The sequence below is a fragment of the Haemaphysalis longicornis genome, unplaced genomic scaffold (assembly GCF_048455015.1).
Source record: "Haemaphysalis longicornis isolate Haplotype H1 unplaced genomic scaffold, Haemaphysalis longicornis Haplotype H1 scaffold_12, whole genome shotgun sequence".
NCBI lineage: Eukaryota > Metazoa > Arthropoda > Arachnida > Ixodida > Ixodidae > Haemaphysalis > Haemaphysalis longicornis.
Genome location: NW_027526225.1, coordinates 78,117,899 through 78,139,103, shown reverse-complemented (window position 1 = coordinate 78,139,103; position 21,205 = coordinate 78,117,899). Strand labels below are relative to the sequence as shown.

Here is a 21,205-nt window from a genome sequence, read left to right as displayed (position 1 = left end):
TTTAACATTTGCGGACATCTCGACATACGGGCGTTTTCGCTTTTCGCCTCCATCTGAAAAGCGGCCACAGCGGCGGGATGGAACCCACGTCCAATTCTGCACCCCGTGTTTAAACCACTGCAGGTTCACTGTTTCCGGTAACGATAACTGCCAGTAGCCAGGCGGCGAACTTCGTACCGACATTATCAGTTACACGGAAGTGAGGCCAAGCGGCATCACCACCACCAACAATAAAAAAAAAAAAAAAAAAAAAAGAAGCTGGCTTCACAACAGGCAGTGAAGTTCTAGGGGAAGCCGACTTACAGGGGGCTGTCGGAAAACATTCCTGTGTGCAGGGAAGAACGCAACGAGTAATCAAATCAGTCTATGATATGCGAGATAAGAAACTCGGACGACAAGCAAGGGAGAGGGAAGTAAGATAAAGGGGGCTGCCAAATCCCCCCCCCCCCTTTTTTTTTTAACTCGCAGGAGGTATTTCCGGGTCCTTCAGCAGTACACCGGTACTTGCGACCGCCGGCATATTTTGTCCGAGCGGACAGAAGCGCTGCTGGCCCACTTGGCGTCCGTCTCGAGCAAACGACATTTCGCACGCACGCAACACTCGCGAGGCGCAAGTTCCACGAGGCCATCGGCGAAATTTTCGAAGAAACAATTCGTACAGCCGACGGCGGCCCGACCCCGGGTAATCACGTTTTAATCCGTGCCTTTATCTCAGTTTCGCTTGGTCATCACCTGCCAATCGTGCAAGTCAGCCCGCCGGCGGAGAGGAGGTCGCGATCTGCAAACACGAAACCGCACTGCAGGCTCACTGCGAACAGAAGTCCCCGCCGTCACTGCTATATCCTTATCGCCTTTTTATCGCATCTTCCTTCCTATACACTCCCGCCTCCGGCCATACCGTTACGTCAGCGGTTTTCAGAAACGCGCCAGTGCCGAAATCTAGCTTATCTCGAAACAACAAGCCCGTTGCGTCAGCGACGCGACTGACAGAAATTCCAAGACCAGGAAATGTGAGCGCGAAATGTTCTCAGCGTACTGTTTTCACGCAGCGAGTGATTAGCACACAAGCAGTGCCCCCGCCGACACCCAAACTCGGCGAGCGAACGACCACTCCTTTCCGCACGTGCAACCAACCTACGAACTAATACGACTATTAATGGTTCGACAGGAAAATACAAAGAAGTGCATTGGAAATGTTATTAAAACGAAGCTTTCTACGCCTCGGTGCCGTCTATCGCTACGCCCAAAACGCACTGCAGACAAGCCGACTTTACACTAGCGCTTCAAGAAAAAAAAAAAAAAAAGAACGATTCCCTGGTCGGAATCGAACCTGTGTCCCTCGCGTTGTGATGCCGTTTATCCGACATCGCCATCACGACAAGGTTGAACTTGTTGAAGCAGTTTATATTTTGGACTGACTCAGATGGCATGGGAGAAAACTTCGCGTTGTAATCATCGCGCTGTAATCAACTCAGTGCAAGGGAGGGGGAATCGAGGGTACGTGAATGAAAGGGTAGATAAGAGTAAGAGAACTGGGGGCGGGGGAAGGCGCTGGGGCATCAGCGTTTGTCGAACTGATGTTCTCCACTGACAAGTTCACAGACGATCGGCTCAGTTTTTTTTTCTTTTTAATTTACTGTGACAGCGGTAAAAGAAGTGCGCATGCGTTGTACGCCACACCCATAGTTCTATTTCTTCCAAGGCATTTTTTTTTTCACGACACACCTCTCCCTTTCCGAAGTGTAAAAGAAGCACGAACGCAGAAAAGGAGCAAAAAAATGACTTGGAAGTGGGGGCGTGGTAGTGTCAAGCGCTGAGTGCCTCGACTCAACGTTACGCGGCTTTAATAAACAGGGGTCGCGACCTTCCGTCGCCTTCCTCGCCCCAGCGGCGTCAAGGGGTCGTGACCTCCGTCTTGGCGGCGGGAGCGGACGCGGAAGAGGATGCGGACCAAGTGAAGAGAGACGGGAGGGGGCGGACGCCCGCACTTCGCGTCAGCGTTTCGCAGGGCGTGGGCCCTGCGCCGCTTGTAACGACCGTTTCCTGCTGCGAGACTGCGCAAACGATGCGTGGCGACAGACCGTCCTTTCCTCCCCTCTTTTAATACTCCGCCGACGCGCCGCAGCATCCACCACTCTCGCCCCATTACGGCTGCCCGTCCCTTTCCGCTGGCTTCCGCATCGAACAAAACATTTCCTCTTCGAACCACAAAACACGCCCTCCGACCCTAACCTCCAGCTTATTCCAGATTCAAACTCTCTCAGCCGTGCGTATCTGCCCGCCAGCCGAATACGACGAGGTCCTGGGGCGGTATGGTATTATTGTGTTTGTCCGTTTTGAAAACATCCGTTTTGCGTCTGTTTTGTTGCGACGTACTTTCAGTTGCAGGTGGGCGTTGGATTGACTTATGCGCAACTGTTCTTGTAAACACATTTTAAACGACTAAACCTATTTTAAACTATCTTTTCTGTGTTCATTGTTCCGCCAGCGAACCAACAACAAGGCGACGAAAAATCGTCTGCTCCCAATTGGCGGTGAGCGCGACCACGGGAGGTGCTGCGAAGCGCGCCTCCGTGACGTCAGCTTAGGGATTCTCACATTTGTCGTCTGCTTCAGTCGGGCTCGCTCTCCCTGCGGTTTCTCAGCGCTCGGTTCGCGTCTGGTGCTTGTCCGCACCAGATTTTGCGTGTGCGTAAGCTGTTATCATAATAATTGACTTAAATTGCATACACTAGCTCAAGGCATGAGCTGAAATATACTTTTGGATACCGCTACGGAAGAAACATTGCCGGCGTCGCCCCATTCCTAGCGAAGCCGGTCCTGTGCGGAGCGCGAAGAGTCGGAGCTGAGCGTCACCTTCTGTATTTTAAGCAATCTTTCGAACAAAGGTAACAGCCAGCTGCTAGTAACCGACAACAGAGAAAATACAAGACCAAAACAAATTCCAGGCCTTCGGGGATGTCGGTTTTGGCAGAAGGCATTACGGTTCCCGGTAATCATTTGTAAGGTAAAATAGTTTTTGCAACCTTTCCGAACGCTTAAAAGTATCGTATCATATCACTTTTCGTTGTCATGGCATGAAAGTATGCCGACATGCACTATGGGGCACAAAAAAATATAGGTTGAGTTCCAAATAACCTATATACTGTGTGCATAGGCGCGTGCTCGTTTTATACCAGGCTTATAACCAGTGTGGAGGTATATTGAACAAAACGAGTCACGTCTACGGTAAAGATACAGTAACACTATGTTTGTTCAGACCTGGGGTGATATTTCCTTTTCATTTCTCACCGCCATATCGCCCCAATAGTCAGATGTGCGTTAGAGGAAAACTGCACTCAGGAGGAGGAGGAGGAGGAGGAGGAGAAAACTTTATTTAATAGCAAAGTCGAGCTTATTAGTAGGCCGGGTCCTCACTCCAGGACAACACAGTGAGAGTAATTTTCTATTTAATTCATAGAACGCCATCCCAAGTAGAAAAGGATTTGTTCTTTACGCCTGGATGGGTTGGAAAACAATTAAGAGCTGCTTGGAAATATTCATCGGCTTCGATTCTTGCAAAAAAAGCACGTATACCATTTATTACGTTCGTTAGCGAGTTTATAATGCCTTCAACGCCGTAAACATTTCATAATTGTTCGGGTTGAGAGTCAGTTCGTTATGATAACGATGGATAGAAGAAAAATTCGAATCACAAAAGCCACCTTCGAGTACTCTGGACAAGGTTGTCTGGGGCGCGATCGCGGTGGCGTAGCACGTACCTTCTCCTTGTATTTGCATGTGAATAAACAACGCACGCTGCGGATATGCATCTTCTTGCACGCAGCCATAACGAAAGCAAATTTGTGAAGAAGGGAACGTATGCCATACAGCCTGAAGAAAATCCACACGATCTTTGTGAGCCTCCCAAACATCCCCAAACCCACTAATAAGATGTTTGTGACAGTGCAGAAAAATTATTGCGTTGGGCACAGAAAAAAAACATTCATCTGATACAAGTCGACAACAACGAAAGAAATAGAAGACATCCGCTTTATTTCCTGCTGTGCGATGCGCGTGTTGGGGCCCGCTGCTTGGTACGTAGCATTAGATTCTTGAGCCTTCATAAGAGCATCACAAAAATACTGAAGGAAGCCTACGTATTTTGAATACTTATCGAGAAGCTCTCAGCGCTGGAAACCTCATGAATAAGCTAGAAAGGAGGAGTTACGCACGATCTTCTGACCGATGCTCTGAAGAAAGTTGTTCTCTTTCTCTTTGTGTGTTGCAAACTTGTGGGGGATACAGCTTGAAATTATTCAGATCTGTCAGAAGCTGGCACAAATACCTTCATTAATAAAAATAGGCTTTTTAATGCAATAAAGCATCAAAGTTGGCGATTTCTAGCGCAGACAGTGCTGCCCCTCGCAAGCGGAGCGTAGCAGACGACAGCAGCGCGAGTCCCTAAGCCGACGTCAGAGCCAGAGGGCGCCACTCAAACATCTCATCGCCAATCGTCTGCTTCGAAGAAGCCACCGCTCATAGCTCCGCCGTGCTTGCATGGCGTCACATCCGGGTGTTCGCTTTCAGCCAATCAGGGTTTGCTCAGAACGGACACAAAACGGACAAAACACGAGAACACCACCCCGACGACCGGATGGCCCGCGCTTCGACAGACGGTAGGAAAGGCGGAAGTTGAGAGCTAATTAAATTCTTCAATCGGAGGAAGAGTTGGTAAGAGCACGGAACACGATAACAGGTAATGGGTGTGTCCGTATACGCGCGCAAAAATGTCCCGATACTGTTTTTAGTACACTCCGAAATAACACCACACACACTTAATTTCAAGCAGCCGGACAAATCTTCGTTTTAACTCATTCGTGTCCGCAAAAAGCTCAGGCTCGAACCACCTTTCCGCTTCCATCGCATCAATCCCTGACCTGGATAACTTCAAGACGACCATACACGCGTACCCTTTTTAAAAAAACACGCTCCATTTCATTGCAATTTTTTTTTTCACCAAGCCTGTAACGCGTTGCTTTGAAGATAAGTAAATAAATAAACACCAGTAAACACCAGGACTGGATTACAGGCCTTGGGTCGTAAGACGGGTCTATGCACATTTAGGCGACGCGTAAGTATTGGCTACGCGTGCTATATGCTATCAACATCCAGTAGTGTGTTGTTCAACGATTTTTCTTTCCTCCAAGATGGCAAATTTCTTCTCTCCATTTGGCAAAAATGGACACAACAGTAGGACTTCCCGTAAAGAAGCTTTTATCGACCGAATTAGGTTTTTCTCACGTATAACCGGTTTTGGGAGTACAGAACCTTTCCCGTTGAAGCCCGTTTTTTCTGCGTAGAAAAAAAAAAAGAAAAAAGACGGTTCCATGCCCTCGGTCTGCGATGCCCTCAAATGCACTTTATCAACGGAGAAGCCGCGCTCGACACTCACTGCGAACCATTCACAGCCCGTGCCGGATGACGCCAGCCACTGTCGTAGAAAAAATAATAAAAACAAACATACGGGTCAGTTCCGTTTTCATTGTTTTATTTTCTGAGGACAGTGACGCGGATGTTTTAAAAAAGAGCCAACTTTGAGCTACGCAGTACAAAGAGGCTAATAGAGCTCTGTAGCAGTAAGAGGTTTAGTGAATGGAGCGGCAGCGCTTCGCTTTGCACTTGTACAAAGAAAGCGCCGCGCGCGTCGACAGCGCAAGAAAAAAAAGAAAAGAAAGCCAGCGGGAGCAAGTTCATGTGGTTTGTAAGCGGCGTATACCTCACTGCTTATGCACATATACACCTTTTCAATTTTCCTTTGTCCTCGCAGCAGCTACTTTTTTTTAATCATCAGACCGCGCCAGTGGCGCTATAATTAGTGCTGTGGACGAGTGGCGCAGTCGACAGGTTGACCCAACTGCGCATGCGCAACTAAATTAAACACCTAAATCCTACCAAGGTGTAAAAAATTCTCTTCGCACTGTCGGGTCCTTCTGTGTCCCGGTGCCTTTTGTTTATATGCACATCCACTCTTTACAATGCGAAACTACAGGCTGCAGCAGCGAGTTTTTTTACTGTTTCAAAAGCGGTGCTCCAGTGTTGCCATCGCTGGGCGTAAGACATCCGCTAAAAAGCAATGAGAAATCCGCCAGATTCCGCTAGATTCTAAAATATATCCGCTAAATTTCCCGCTAGGGCCTATTTTATATAAAATAACAGTGCAATTTCGTGTGATAAATACCTTTATCATTCTTAAAAGCTCCCCAAAACTACGAGAGCTGAAATAACATATAAAAGAGTCTTCCAAGGAGTCTAACAGAACACTTCAGGTTTCAGTGCTGCGGTGGTCGTCATTGGTCAACCTCATCACAGAAGAGGCTAAGAGTCTAAAATGTTCACACTGATGAAAAAAAAAAGAACTCAACGAAAACGAAGAACTCAACTCAACTCAAAGAACTCAACGTCAACGAAAAACACATCGAGGTCTTCGTCGCCGCTGTCGTCGTCTGACACCATCTCCACAGGACCGCTGGTACTTGTTGAGGGACCAGAAAGGTGACTTGGTTGCACATACGTTGCAGATGTCCCGATTGCACTAACTGCTGCGGGAAGTTCGTAATTAAAACAACTTTTCTGGTGTCACTTCAGTCCCGCTCTTACGACGAGGATGGCGTTTGTTGTTTCAAGCTTCAGGTTGTTCCTCATCTTGAATTTTATTATTAAGCTGACTAAACCTCATTTCTACTTCGGCATTTGAATACGGTACACTGTAAACGCAAACTAGCCGGAAATGGAGTTTTAATCAAGTAATGTGCCCTGAAAAGTACCTATAGCAAAAAATGTACTCCCTAGGCATGATCTAAAGAAGTGGACGAACCTCCATGGTAGTACCGTTGCCCATCCGGGTAGCAAAAGAGTGGATTTAGAACTACTTAACACCATTTGTGAGATGGCGTTCCGTTCCTTGTATACTACCACGTCCACAATAAACGCCCTATCTCAGGTAATCATCTCAAGCGGGCGGTCGCCATGTTAGTATTCTGTTGTCTCCGTGCACCAGCACTTCAACCGTGGCCTAATGCTAATTAGAACGAGTGAGCAGGACGCGACGGTTGCACGCAGCTACAAAACCAATACCGTACGTATACCCGTATAGATGCTTCAACCAGCGCGATCACAGGCAGAGAGCGCGGCCGTGTTGTCTTAATCTGTTTATTTTGGCGATAGGTGTTGTCAAACTCTGCTGCTAACGAAGAGGCAGTTCTCGCCGTTGCAAACAATTGCAATGTTCATCTGCTTCGCTTGCTTGCGCATACATATACGATTTAAATTCTCGTGCCAGCGCGCCAACGCACCCGACTGCAGCGACTCAACTTGCCCTGGCGGCACGACTGGCTGCCCGGATGTAAACAACCTCTGCGCTATCAACGCAGCGCGGCCGGTGACTCGGCGCGGCCGGAGCTTCAAGCCTCGCCTTGGGCCGTCGTTTTTTTAAGTGCGAATAAGCGACCCCAAACCATCCACCGCCGGCGTCGGCGGCGGCGGCGGCGTCCGCAGTGCTCCTCTATATTTAAAGAAGAAACAGCATCCGGCGCCAGGTTTCGATCCGAGGACTTTGCGGGCCGCAGCCCGACGCTCTACCGAATAAGCCACGGACGCGACGCTGATATTGTCAGTAACGCGCCTTATATCTTTAACGCATTCAAACTACGTCGTCAGCGGCGTGCGTTGGCGACTCAGCGGCGTTATAGCGGCTTGATAACTGCGTGGTGTACGCGTGATACTACAAACCCGATGGAAGAGATGGAAGAGAAGGCGGCGAGGCGGTGGGCTGCGGGGGCCGAGCGCAAGCGCCGCAAGCGGGCCGACAACCGTGCATTCGCACTTTCACATTCTCCCCCTCGGGGAAATGCGGGGGAATTTTTCTTATTTGTGAAGGACTAGTAGTGCCATTTGGTGGAAAGATTTTCATGTGCCCCTGTCACACGAGGAACGGCCGCAAACAGCATTTGGATACGGCGACAGGTGTGGACAGCTCGCTGGTAAGTGGTCTTTCATCAGTCGATGCGTTTGTCAAACGTTTGGATAGGGTTAACAGCGAAGTACCCGGGTACCCGTGCCGCTCACCGCTCGTACGCGCACGGGCAAAGAAAAAAGCGCACACTCGTATTATTTTACTTGTTTGTGGGTTTTGGGGTATGCGTTCGCATTCTTTTGTAGGCTGGTTTGTAACAGGGCATTCGAGGTAAAATCGTTTGTCGCGCGCGGCGTCTTTCAAAGCAACGTGACGGTTACTTCGTGCTGGCGAAAATCAGCGCAGTCAGACGGAAGCGGTAAGGAAGGTAGAGAGGTCGGGGAAGAGGGCGCTAATATATAAAAGAAAGCGTAATGCAAGACGAGAAATATAACACAACCCGCCTGCATTTCTCCGAACTTCAGGACAGAGCCGCACACGGGTACGTTGTCACAAACTCGAGCGTACGACGTCTAAAAGTACCGTATATATATATTTTTTTTTTCATTTTTCAACGTGACCTGAGCCACTTATCTTCTCATTGCCGCGCATGCAGACCTGATTGTGTCCCTGTGTTTGAGCGCCCAGCCATCCTTTTGCGACATAAGAACCAGCAAACGCGAGAAATTGTAGAAGCCAGCCACATCAGAAAAGCTGGTTCCGAATGTGTCAGTCATCCCTCTATCGCCCTGCTTAATCGAGAAGTCGCATATTTAGACGCACATTGAGCGCTATTTCGGTGCTTCTGGGAATGCGTGTTGGGGGTGGGAGGGGGGTCTTAATCCATGTATGATGCGGTTATCTTTGCTGATTTTTCGCCTTTCGTGCGCCTCAAAGTTCGTTTTGTGGTTTTGTTGTTACGGTTTTTTAGTATTTTCGGCTGAGTGCGCCAAGAACTGTGACGCATTGGGGGCGCGGCAATTGGGCGCTTGGGCATATAAAGCTTTGAATCGTGCAATAATAAACTAGTTGCGAGTGTGCGCTTGTGCCATCTTCATGTGTTCTTGTCCTCGTTAATTTGCGCGCAGTTTATTTTTCGCAATGCATAATTACCAACTCGCCGAACTCGCAACCCTTTTACAGATCCTATACTCCGTAAAAATGAGTTGCCTGTCCTTTTAGGTACGGCAAAATCTCGCGCAGCGCATCATTCTGCCAGGGGGCCATATCCTAATGTCAATGCACACACTATGAAAGCAGCTTGCACTTAATGCGTCACATTGTCTGCTGATAAGCATTTTAGATTCGCCCCTCTCATCATCATTCACTTCGTGGAGATGGCGGGATTTTCTTTCATAGCTTGTTGTCACTGCAGTAATTAATAGCAGAATCAGTCCAAGAAATCACAGAAACGGTTCGTTTCACGTTGAAAATACTCATAGTAACACACTTTGCACCACACGGAGGAACAATCGGTTGCAGTGATGAGGCATAAGGGTAACTTGTTGTTAAAGGGGCATTGAAGGCAACCAGCAAGTTGGTTTCAAACGGAAGTCGGACCTCCGCATAGCCATTTCAGCATTGATTTAGTGCCAAGATGCCTTAAGTGCTGAGAAATCGCTGTTCAAATGCTCATCAAACGTGACGCAAACACGACTGCAGTCGCTGTTTGCATCAGGATAAACCGTAAGCAAGTGAAGCAGCGGTGATTAATAGCAGTATACAAGCAACTGAATACAACATTACCACGTACCAAGCAGTTTGGTCAGTTCCGGTCAAATCGCTCATGCTTCCCCAAACTCCCCTGTCATTTGCCGTTCGAGACCACTAAGCAAAATGTTTCTCCATTGGACCTGTAATCAGTGTTTACGCTTCACTGAAGAAAAACATTGGCCTTTTGAGGCCCCTCAAGTTTTGGCGTCGAACGATTTTCTCATGCGTAGCTCGCATGCTCCCTTGGAAAGCGGTACTGCCACCCCAAGTATGGACGAAGCACCATCCAGCGGCAGCCAAGAAAGAAGTTGTGCGCGTCAGGCCACTTAAGCCCTTCCGGTGAAAACGTGTTTTTGCTATTTTCAACCTTATTTAAAAAAAAACCCCAGGTGTAAGAGGGGTATAATAGTGTTCTCCGTGAGCTAATCTATCAACCTAGAGAGACTTGCATTTTAACTTCACTGTCATTTAAAGTTGTGCTCGAGTATATTGTGCGGAAGTAATATCTTTTTTATTGCTGCAAAAGCCACGATGGTTAATGTACTGGCACTTGGTTTTATGAAGCCTTTGCATTCCTAATTTAAGTACTGAATCTTCGCAGGGAACCTGGCATAACAATTTTATTACTGTACCGAATTATTAAGTTCATTTAACCATAGTGTCTGTTTTGAATTTTACATGTGGGGCATTTTTTTTTTCTTTTTTGCTTTTTCAGGTAGATGTTCCTTTGACTCCCTGCCTGCATTCCGCGAACGGGGAAATTAGCCTCCGCATCGATGGCCAGAGTGTCTTGAGTGCATCATCTTTACTGGGAGGACTGTGTAATCTGTTTGCATCGTTCTGGGTTTTCAACATTCAATATCCCAAGAAGGCACACAGAGCTCTAACGTTTGTGGAACATGCCTTTTTTTTGGACCTTGCCAGCACCAAACCGCGTGTGAAGGATTTAGAACTAATTAACTTTTATCGCATCAATATCCCTCACCAATATTTTATTTGTTTTCAATCCTGTAATCATTGGATAGTAGTTTTAAAGAATTTCGTATTATGTTTCTGACGTTTTCTTTTTTTTTACTGAACAGGGGATATTTGATGGGCCCTTCTGTATGCTGATAATACAGCTATCTTTTAGTGAAGCAATATTATTAACCAACTAATATAACTTGAAACAATTATCTAAATAATGCTGGCAACTGGTGCCAAATGAATCAACTCAAAATTATCGGAAAAACACGAATTACATGGCTTTTTCTTCTCACTCTGAAGAAGCTGTCGCGATACCACTCATTCTGTTCTATATCCTTGCAATTAACCCCTCAGACTGGGTCACTTTTCTTGGCGCATTTGTGTCTTTATCAAAACGCACTGGTATTTTCCGCAGCATATTTCTCGTTCTTTATATTACTCATTTATCCATAGCCAACTCATTGCTGTCTGTCTCCTACATCATTTATCTCTTGTGCCTTTACCATCTACAAAATGCTCGTTACCTTTCAATATCAAATCGTTACACAGCTCTCGCTCATTTCACCACCAATTGAAAAAAATTTTTGTTGTTTTAAACCACTGCAACCATTTTTTTCACTTTGTGTACTGAGTACTGATGCGTACTGATAAGTACTCACGCGTTCTCAATCCTCTAGTATTATATAATGATGTCACTTACCATGCCGTTGTGTTTGTGCCTATATGTTTTTCGCGTATTTCCAGTTCTTATAGTAACATTGTTTCTACAGTTTGTTCAACTAGCACACAGATCGCTCATTTCACCACCAACTGAAAATTTTTTGTTGTAAACCACTGCAACCATTTTTTTCACTTTGTGTACTGAGTGCTGATACGTTCTGATAAGTTCTGATAAGTACTGACGCGTTCTCGATCCGCTATTATTATATAATGATTTCACTTACCATGTGGTTGTGTTTGCGCCTATCTTTGTTTTTCGCGTATTTCCAGTTCTTGGAGTAATATTAATTCTACGGTTTGTTCAACTAGCATTCTATTGCTGTCTTCCATTCCTAACTGGCGTGTTTTTAGCAATTTACCATTTTTGCTTTCTTATAGGAGGTCGCCCTAAGTTTTTATTTCGGAGCCTCCTTGTGTACACCATGTACCATGTAAACTTGTATGCGAAAGTTCGTTTGAAATAAACCTGAAACCGAGAAAAACCGTGTGAAATCAGTACTCCCGCAGGGAACTGGAAACTCTCCCTTGTGGCCTTGAAAAAACTTTTCGGAAGGCCTACAAAACCGCCCCAACTTTGCAAAACTCCATTCAAAAGAAATATATGCTTCCCTTGAACCTCCTAAAAACTCCCCTCGCAAGGCCTACAAAACGTAAAACTCCATGCAAAAGAAGTAAATGCTTCCCTTGAACCTCCTCAAAACGCCCCTAAAATAACATAAGTACTCCCCAAGGGAGCTATAATAGGCTACTATTTAACCGCCTCAGAAGTCCATAAACATCACTTAAAAACGCCTTGAGGAAGTAAAGAATACTCCATTTTGATCTCCTTAAATTCTCCCTAACATTTCTTAACACTCCCTAACTACCTCCTTTCTATCACCTAAAAACACCCTGTTTTTAGGAGGTAAACAAAACCTCCCTGTTCCATGTAGTAAAAAAACTCCTACAAGGAGGATCACTAGAGGACAGGCGAAAAAGAACCTCTAGGGAGTATATGGGTGGAAAAAAAATTTAGAGTGTACCACGAGCATCGACATGGAAAATCCGGTCAGCTCGGCGAACGGGTTTTCGCCGCAGGCGTCCTTATGGGAGTGAACTTCACACCAGAACGACTGCGTGGACGATATTTGCTTCCACTCCAGGAGGGTGATTTTGCTCCACTGGTTTTGAATTTTTTCGATTGTCTCAGAGCCGTTTTGAAACCTCACGGATTTCTTTGTCTGAGATAGGCGGAGCAAATGAACAGGAGCCCTCCTAATCTCTGAAGTTAAGCAATTTCTGTATTTTTAGAGGACACGGAAATGGTTTTTGCAGGCCGATTTTGAATCGGTGCACTACGTGAAGTATCCGCCAGAAATCCGCTATGTATGAAAATGGCCCGTCAAAAAATCCACTAGCCGCTACACTGATTTTTTCCCCGTCAGAATAAAATGAAATCCGCCAGATTTAGCGGAAAATCCGCTAGATTGGCATCACTGGTGTTACTGGCCGTAATGCGTGCGGCGTTATAAAAAAAAAAAAAACCCGGATCATAGTTACTCCATCCGTTTACCGCAGTCGTGTGCGCGCGTTTTACGAGGAGCGCCCCAGCGTCGTCCAGTCTTGCGCATGGCGACTGCAAAAGAATACCAAGAAAACAATTCACGTGCGTCCGCGACTCGGGGGTGGGGGACAAGACAGCTCGCGCTACAGACGCGTTCCACCCGGGGAGAAGTGCGAAAGCCTGCGGACAAAACGATCCGACACCGCCAGTCATGCATGAAGACGACGACGATATAGATGGATATGACGATGACTACTACTATCACGCTGAAAAGCGATGACGGAACATGTAAACAATTTCAAACCTACTGCAACGCGTGGTGGAGTGTCCTTCAGTGCTTACATAGAAAGAAATCTTTCAGCTTCGCTGTAGTTCAAGCCTTGCGCGACTTGGTGCAAGCTTCGCCATCTTTTTTTAACAGCTTCCTCACGCGCCGAGCTGGCACGCGCGTCCTGGTCAGAGCACGAAGTAGCCAGTTCGAATGCCAGCCGCCGTGGTTGTTTGCGTATGAATCGAGTGGAATATAATGAAACATCACCTTCGAAGAGACGACTTCGAACACAATGACAAAAAAAAGCCTACGTGCATAGAAGCTATGCATATGTTAAAAAAAAAACCGAAGTGAACCAGTCGACCTAGGCAAACAGCCGTCAGTTTGATACAAGCAGTTGGGCTAGTGCGGTCCGTTTAGCATAACAATGCGAACGACAAAACGTGAGGTGAAGTGACACAGGACAGACTTACTCAACTTGGGTCCTCTTTTTTTTCTTTTTTTTTTCTTTTGACATACACGAGCTAATCTTGGTTTACCAGCGCTGCGGTGACAAAGCCTCCAAAGAGCAAGTTTCAAAGGATTCCTAAGCACACTCTTCTGAGATGAGCGCGCGAAAGCGTTTTAAATGCAGAGCATTTCAGTAACTCACGATGTCACCCGCGTTGACGTCCGTAGTAGTCCGCACCCCTCCCCCTACACTATATAAAAAAAATACTATCCGGCGCCTGGTTTCGATCCCTCAACCCTGCGGACGAAACGCAATGTACATGGTGCTCTACCCACTGCGCCACAAAGCCGACACAGAATGGGAGGCTACGAACGCGCCTTATATCCCTGACTCATTCAAACTACGTCAAGAAGTTGCTGATACAACGCATTCACTACCACCAACTCCCCAAACACTAAACGTTAACGCAATACACCCACCCCCTATGCGACGCATTTACTCGAGTCCCCCTCGAGGGGAGATGGGCCCAATCTTTTTAGCTAGGTTAGTCGCCGAGTCAATTCTGCCGATGTCGACGCTAAGCCTACAACCTCGACGTCGGACTCGTTGCAGAATCACTGTCCGTGCTGCTGCAACAACAGTTGAAAACTGTGTGCAAGATTTCTAATGCACGCACTTCTCTTTGCGTATAATCTTTAAGTGCAGAGCACTTTAGGGGCTCGCCTTGTCGTCGTAGCTCGCTCGCTGGATCCAAGTAGAGCCACATGGCGTTCCGTCGTCACGGCGTAACCCAGAAACTTTGAAAGAAGCTTTCGAAACTCGTGAACCGCTGGCGCTCATACATCTCGCGGTTGTTTAGCGCAAAGAAAACTGTAGGTACATTTCAGGCAAAATATACGTAATTAACCGGCAGCGCCAGCGTTCATTTAGTTGGAACGCTCGTTGGGTTGGTTTTTACAATAGTAAGCGAAAAAAAATCACGCCATATCCACGGAATGAATGATGATAAGTGGGGCGAAGCTCGAGAGGGGGAGATCATCGGTAACCGTAACTCTCCCGTGAAAGTTCGCCCATTACATCATTAAGAAAGACGTAAGACTGTGTGCGTACATTGTAAAAATCAACTTTTATTTTCGGAGTCAATGCTCCCAGGCCCAGACCTGGTGAAAGACCCCGCGCCATCGAGGACTACCCCGCACCTCCACCACAATTTGTCACGTAGGATGGGACACAACGGTAAAGAAATAACTTTTATTTAGGGCGAACTTGTGCCCGAACAAGACGAGAGGAAACGAGCAAAGGTCCTTGCGTCGCGTTCGATCTCCGAGAACGACTGCCTGCGTTTGTGGCGTGATCTCCCCCTCGCAGTGCACGTGCGCTCGCGCCTCCGTTGGCGAACACAGACAAGCTCGCGCTCCCGGTGCCGAGTTTGCGCTGCCGGTTGCAGCCGGTTCTTGCGCGTGCAACGCGGCCCACTTTGCGACATCTCCGAAAGCATGCGGCGGTCACGTACCACGAGACACAAGGGATGGACAGACCCATGGCTTTAGGAGCTTCGCCCCTAAAAAGTGGCCGTGCAACGCCGGCACGTGCGGGAGGAGAAGCAAGCACAAAAAGAACAGAACTCTCGCTGGCGCAGTTTCAGGTTCAGGCAGAGGGCGCGCGAGCACTGCGAAGGTGGGAAATTTGAAATGCGCTGCACAAACATCCGTTGAATTCATCAGGAGAGGAATGAGACAGGGCGGCGAAGAGCGTGATGGGCGAGCGAGCGAGAGAGCGGATAACGGCGCCACAGCCCATTATGGCGAATCACTGCAGCATGCTCTGCATCTGCAGTGCATGCATGCATGCTGCATCTTTCACATTGACAAGTGGAACGGCTTTAATTTTTTTTTTTTGTGGTGCACTGAAGAAAGAATGAATAAATAACCTCATTTTGCCTAATATTGTGTTCGAAGAGGCGGGAGTCGTCTTCACCCTCCCTCGTCAGACGGCGGCCAGGAGTCCTTGGGCTCTGGAGGGGCCTTCAGTCAACTGCCCGGACCTTGCCCAAACGGTAGTGGCTGAATATAGTATACCCGCATGCCAAAATGCGGTTCCGTTCTCCAAGGCGGAGCGGCAGCTCAGATGTTTCCAGGCAGTGTCGGAAGCTAAGACATCGACCTCCCTTGTAAGCATTGTCGTTTCCTGGAAGTTCAGACTGCGAAGGCAACCATACAATTCGGACCCCGCTTAACATTTCTTTCCCCTTTAAATCCTGTAAATATTTGTTGGTCCTCGGGTGAGATCCCCCCTCTCGCGAAGTTTCTATACGCGTCTACAAGTTAAGAAGGGCAATAGCCTACGTATTTTATCACTCAGCCAAAGCGATGGACCCGCGGATGTCAACGCGTGCGCGAGTTCTGAAACGAGATTGCGCTTAACACGTACCGTCATCTCCTTTTTCACACCTAGTTCTTTTGTCGTCGCTGCAGGAAGTAATAAGCAAGTTAAACCAGAAAAATCACGGAAACGCCTCTTGTCACGTTCAAAATGCTCGCAGTAGGGCACTTTTTGCGCCGCGCGGAGTAACAGCCGACGGCGGTGATGAGGCGCAGGGACAACTTCTGAGTTAGAGAAGCACAAAGTAAAATATGCTTTGAGATGAGGTTGAGGGAAATGAATCAACGAAGGTTGGCAGCTAAGGTTTTTAGGTACCTATACTTGAAAAGCGTGGACACGCAGTGGTTTAAGAAAGACTAGAACGCTAACGATGAAACACGGAAAGAACAGTGGCGAATCCAAAACAGCCAAGGTAACCAAAAAACAGGCAAGGCAGATTGAAAGGAATAAATGGAGGGAACAAATGGAAGCTAAAACGTCGTTAGAGATGTACAGGGCTCAGAAATTGAACATCAGAAAGGAAAATTTCTACGATAATTCCCAGGGCAGCGCTTTGCTTTTTGAGGCTAGAGCAGGTTGCCTGCGAACTAAGAGTTTTGTGGGGAAGTATTCACAAAATGATGGGGTATGCATGGTCTGCGGAAAAGAAACAGAAACTATGCGGCACATAGTGTTAGAATGTGAGGGTACCCATCCAAATCTACATGAAGGGAATATTGGGCTTCCAGAAGCCCTAGGATTTAAGGGTATCACAGAGGAAGTTAACTTCAAGGCTGTCGAGGGGACGAAAAGAAGATTAGAATGCTGGTGGACGAAAAGCAGAGAGGGGAATATTGCCTAGGACAGTTACCAACTGTAACAGGAAAAAAAAAGTATTTTGTGACTAATAAGCTTTTTGTGCCTGCCCTAAGCAGCGCTAGTATTAAACCAAGAGTGTAAAACATGGTTATATTAGTCCTTTTTGGTAAGATGACATCTCATCACCCCGCTTCAAATGGGAAACCAATAACAATCATCATCATCATCATCATGTTGTCGTTCTTATTTGCAATGGCTGACTACGACTTTTACGTGTGTGCGGAAGCAAGAGCGAGTGCGATGGCTGCCTCCTCCGCCACCTCCGGAATCACCGCGAGGACTGTGCCGAAAGCTACGGAATGGATCAGCCTATTCACTGCGCATCTTCGATTTACCAGTCCTGGACGGTCCGCGGGCAGTCCGAGGACTGCGTTCGGACCGGAAGCCCCATAGAAATACATGGGAAAATCGGCCGCCGCAGATCGCGCCTCGGGCAGTCCGCGGACGATCCGGGACTGATAATCGAGGAGGCCCACTACCGCTACGGCCACGGCGTCTTTGTTATGGTACTCGGAGTGCGGTACTTCGTGGACGCTCTTTGTGGACGCCAACCGGGTGCGCGCTTTCACCAACCTGGCCAAGTAACGCTTTCGCGTCAAAGCCAAACCGCAAAATTAAACGCGAGACTGAAATCAGTACGGACGTGTCGGTTCAGTTTCATATACAGACATTGTGTGCGCAAGGATTATCAGCCAGGGCCATAACACTTGCTGCTTGCACAGAATTCCTTATCAGTTAATCCCAAAGACGGAGCACTAATGCATTTATCACCCATTGTGCTTATGTGGAACGCTCGCATGCCTCTCATATAAGCGCCTTCCCCATAAGCAGAGGTTGTGGTAAATGCCTTAGCCTGGAGTCTTTGGGATTAACTGATAAGGAATTTGCTGTGCAAGCAGCAAGTTTTATGGCCCTGGCTGATAATCCTTGCGCACACAATGTTGATTGATTGATTATGGGGTTTAACGCGCCGACGCGACACAGGCGATGAGGCATGCCGTACTGGTAGGCTCCGGATTAATTTTGACCACCTGGGGATCCTTAACGTGCGCCGAAATGTCGAACACGCGGGCGTTTTTGCTTTTCGCCTCCATCAGAAAAGGGGCCGCCGCGGCCGGGAATCGAACCCGCATCCCATCCTTGGGCTCAGCAGCACAACGCCTTAGCCACTGAGACACCGCGGCGGATTTGCGCACACAATGATCTGTATACGTGAAACTGAACCGACGTCCGTACTGATTTCAGTCTCGCGTTTAATTGTGCGGGTTCTTTGTTTAATTGTAGACTGTCTTAACTAACGCGCTAGTAAACGACACTTGTGTTCGTCCAATAAAAACATCCGTTGGCACAGGGTCAAACTTAGTGAAACACCACCAGTTTTCGCCAGTTTTGTTAGCCATTTCGAATTTACGGCGAGACGTCACGATGAGCCATAATTCTACAAGGGCTTTCCTATAACTTCCCCGGTGTTCCTTGCTGCGTGTTTCATGCGCCGTCAAATCTGGCACGCTTACACAGTGTTCTAAAGTAAATCGCTCCCTTTGTCACCGACCCGCCCAGGCCCCCTAGAGACAATCTACAGAACCACGAAAGCGTCTCTTACGACTAATCTTAGCTACCGCTGTTCCAAGTGCTCCGAGAACGACGTTACTGCTGCAAATGGAACTAAACGAAACTAACCCCCACAGACAGAAATAGAAGTAGAGAGAAAGCAAGAGCGAGGGGGAGGGTTGGGTGTGCGCTGGGAGGTAACCCCACACACGAGGTATTTGACATTTGATGCCGCATTTGTAGCCCTCTACAGAGGCAGTCCGGGGAGTAGCAGTGAGTTGAAAGTGGAAAGGGTAATCGGCGAGAGTAAAAAAAGCGAACTGTACCGTGACTTGCACACGGAGAACACACGCGCACGACGCTCGAATCGTGACGCGACGGACGCGAGTTTCGCGTCCGTGGCGTCACGTGCGCACGCGGACAATGCACGCCGGCGTCGTTTGCCGCGAACGGCCGCGTCACGTTTCCCGGCCCGCAGTGTGCGGGGGCACGTAATAGTACGAATCCGGCTGAGGATATAGCGTGTAAGCATTGCTCCAAACGTCTCCTGCCCTGCCCTGTCCCGCGGATATGTCCAGCAGCAGCCGGCTGACGACTTGGGCTGCGTTCCAATTCGCGGACAGCTTGGTAGACAGCTTAACGAAGCAGTCTATATGGACGTCTAAAGGAATAAGAATTGGAACAGCGCAGCGGTCACCAACGAAGACGACAACCTCGTAGCAAATACGTTGAGAAATGCAAGCCGCAGATTTCGTGAATAATATTGCCGTTATTATTACAAACATTAAGTGATTTAAAAATTGAAAACATTCATTTACACCACTATTAAATTGCATTAAATATTTCAATGAAAGAACAAGTGCTTTGTTACAACATTATTACGCAAAAAGGTGGCGCTGGCTTCACTCGTTAGTTTAGACGATAATATTGAGAAACTCTATGGTTTAGACAGGAAGGTAGCCTGCATCGTTGCTGACTTCAATGTTGTCTCCTCGAAGCAGTCTTCGTTGGCCGCTTCGATTATATATATATATATATATATATATATATATATATATATATATATATATATATATATATATATATATATATATATATACATACACACACACACACACACACACACACATACCGCTTCGTTCGAACTGGAACGGGGATTAACATGGCGGACTGTCCGCGAAGCCGGCCACGAAGCCGTCTAAAGGGTAAATCGGAACGCACGGCGAAGGCACGCCGGCTATGTCCTCAAGATTTCGACATCGATGCCCATTTCTTGATTATATCTGCGCAGGCGCACTTGCCTGCGTTATCGCTAAAACGTAAAAAATGAGTCCTTTCGAACGCCACTACGACGAAGCGCTAGCTGCGTAAAAGAACAGTAGGTTAGCAATGCCGAGAAGGGTGAAGAGATTGATTGATTGTGGGGTTTAACGCGCCGACGCAACGCAGGCGATGAGGCGCGCCGTAGTGGAGGGCTCCGGATTAATTTTGACCACCTGGGGATCTTTATCGTGCGCCGAAATCTCGTACACACGGGCGTTTTTGCTTTTCGCCTCCATCAGAAAAGCGGCCGCCGCAGCCGGGAATCGAACCCGCGACCCCGTGCTCAGCAGCGCAACGCCTTAGCCACTGAGCCACCGCGGCGGGTGAAGGGTGAAGAGGCCCACCGCCGGCACTTGATCGAAATAAGTATTTCATCGAGTAACAAAAGCTTGATGTGGGGGAGGTGGTACATTATGCTTAAAAATTACTCGGCGCTAAAACAAGGACGAAGAAACACGTACACACAACACAGTGCCGGACTTTCAACTGATGTCTGTGGAGGAATGCCTTTAATGATGAAGAGAAGTGGCAGCGAGCTTGGCTTGCTACTCCACATGAACATGAGAGGTGCGAAAGTGAAAGGAAGCGAAGACACAAAAACTCATACAGACACTACAAAAGCAAAAGAGCGCACAGAAACTGACAGACGCAGGATCACGCACATCGCACAAACAGAAGTGAAGTTAAGGCACACATTCACAGAGTTTCGTTCAGGCCGGAGTCACGGAGAAATGACACCAAGGCCCGTGTACTCCGTGTTGCCGCGGCAGTTGAGTGCCATATTGGACAAATGACGTCGCAAAGCTTCAATGGAACATCAGCACGCAGTCCCAAAGTTGTCTTCAAAGTTAGCCGCGAGGTGTCATAACGGAGACACACACACAGTACGTGTTCTATGTCCTCACGAACACTGCATACTTGACAGTGAGGGGAGGCAACTCGGCGCGTCTTGTGCAGGTAGTGGCAACTGATGTCTGTATGAAACACGTATGAAACACGAAGGCCTGTATGAAACGGGGAAGGAAGAAACGACAGGACAAGGCGCTGAACTACAACTGATTTTTTATTCAGAAAAGAAGGCCATATAAAACCCGTACCTGTGTTGGCCATGCTTTGGATGTGCGGGGTTTTATGTCTTTTATGTCGGCAGTATCAAGCCTGGACCATGTCTGAGCATTTCCCGTATCACTTATCTATAGTGGTTTCCAGTGTCGTTTTTGTGCGCATGTGCATGTGCGTGTTCACTATACCGTTCACCCGTTGTCATCTTTATCCCCTATCACGAATTTTGGTTCACAAAAGAGAAGCAAACCAGGCAGTTAGCATTTTAATGTGTCCTTGAAACTTTTTGCATCAGCACACGATGCTTTTTAAATCCGTGGGTCATGAATTACGAAGTCCCATAGGAATGTGATCAAGTGATTGTTTTAAAGCGTTCATTAAGCCGTGTGTTGCCCACCAGACTAGGTCGTTTTTAACGCGACAGCGTGCTCA

At 47.6% G+C, this 21,205-nt stretch overlaps 1 protein-coding gene across 1 annotated transcript in view; it reads right to left on the bottom strand.

Moving 5' to 3' along the window:
• Crmp (Collapsin Response Mediator Protein) overlaps positions 1-21,205 on the bottom strand; it is an 85,077-nt gene that overhangs the window by 27,700 nt on the left and 36,172 nt on the right. The window lies entirely within an intron of this gene.